A 1,281-nucleotide genomic window follows, 5' to 3' on the forward strand; every position below is an offset into this window, starting at 1 on the left:
GTCCTCCAAGAACTTACAAAAGAGCCTTGTAAGCTCTTGGAGGATTGGCTACATCAGTGGGTGTGCCCTAATATGCAAAGGAGCTCCTGCTAGAATTCCACCCCTGCATAGAGGTCTGGGGCAGATGGAAGCCATTTTGCCGCTGCATTGAACTGGCAAGGTGTCTGTTGTGGGGGAAGGAGATAAAGGAGATTATAAGCCGCTCTGAGACTCTGATTCAGAGAGAAGGGTGGGGTATAAATCTGCGGTCTTCTTCTATGGGAGAGGATGGTTTAAAAATTGAAGAAATAAATGAATAAAATAAACAAACGTGACATCACCTTGTGCCCAAGTCAGGTACATATAACCAAAATGGTATTTCAATTGTGTACCTGCCAATTTTGGTCCAGAAAAGGAAAGGAATTTTCTGGAGCAAAATAGGAGGGCAGGGTACATACGTGAAATACCACTTGGGTTAAATGTACCTGACTTGGGCACAAGGTGATGCCACATGAGGCTTATATAACACATCCTTGCCTTGTGTCACTGATATATCAGAACACAATTTTCACTTGGCCCTATATGGATTGATATTAGTATTGCAACAGCTGAGCTTATGTATGCTTGACCACTGAAGAAGTAGGCCGAAACATGACTGTTTAGGGTCGCATAAGGTCCCTATTGTGCACATTGTTTGATTTTTGTGATTTTAATTGAAGCCAGGGCTTTTTTTGTAGTAGGAACTCCTTTCCATATTAGGCTGCACACTCCTGATGTAGCCAATCCTCCAAGAGCTTACAGGGCTCTTCTTACAGGGCCTACTCTAAGCTCCAGGCGGATTGGCTATATCGGGGTGTGTGTGTGTGTGTGGCCTAAATGCAAAGGAGTTCCTGCTACAAAAAAAAGCACTGATTGAAGCTATATTTAGGCCTAGAATTGGTTTTGAAACTAATTTGCAATAAAAAATACATTTAAACAGAGGCTAGATGGCCATCTGACAGCAATGCTGATTCAGTGAACTTAGGCAGATCATGAGAAGGAGGGGGTCACTGGGTGTGTGTGCAGAGGGGAGGTACTTGTGAATTTCCTGCATTGTGCAGACGGTTGGACTAGATGACCCTGGAGGTCCCTTCCAGCTCTTATGATTCTAAATACACTACACATATTTTTGATCATTTGTAATATTTATGTTGTACATTTATTGATTTATTGACCCCCCTAATTTGTATCCATTTAACCTTTCGGGGTCTTAGTTCAATTTTTGGGAGTTAAGGTTTTTTTGTCCTCCTCTTTCTTTCCCTC

Source organism: Heteronotia binoei, chromosome 18, assembly GCF_032191835.1.
Source record: "Heteronotia binoei isolate CCM8104 ecotype False Entrance Well chromosome 18, APGP_CSIRO_Hbin_v1, whole genome shotgun sequence".
Taxonomy (NCBI): Eukaryota; Metazoa; Chordata; class Lepidosauria; order Squamata; family Gekkonidae; genus Heteronotia; species Heteronotia binoei.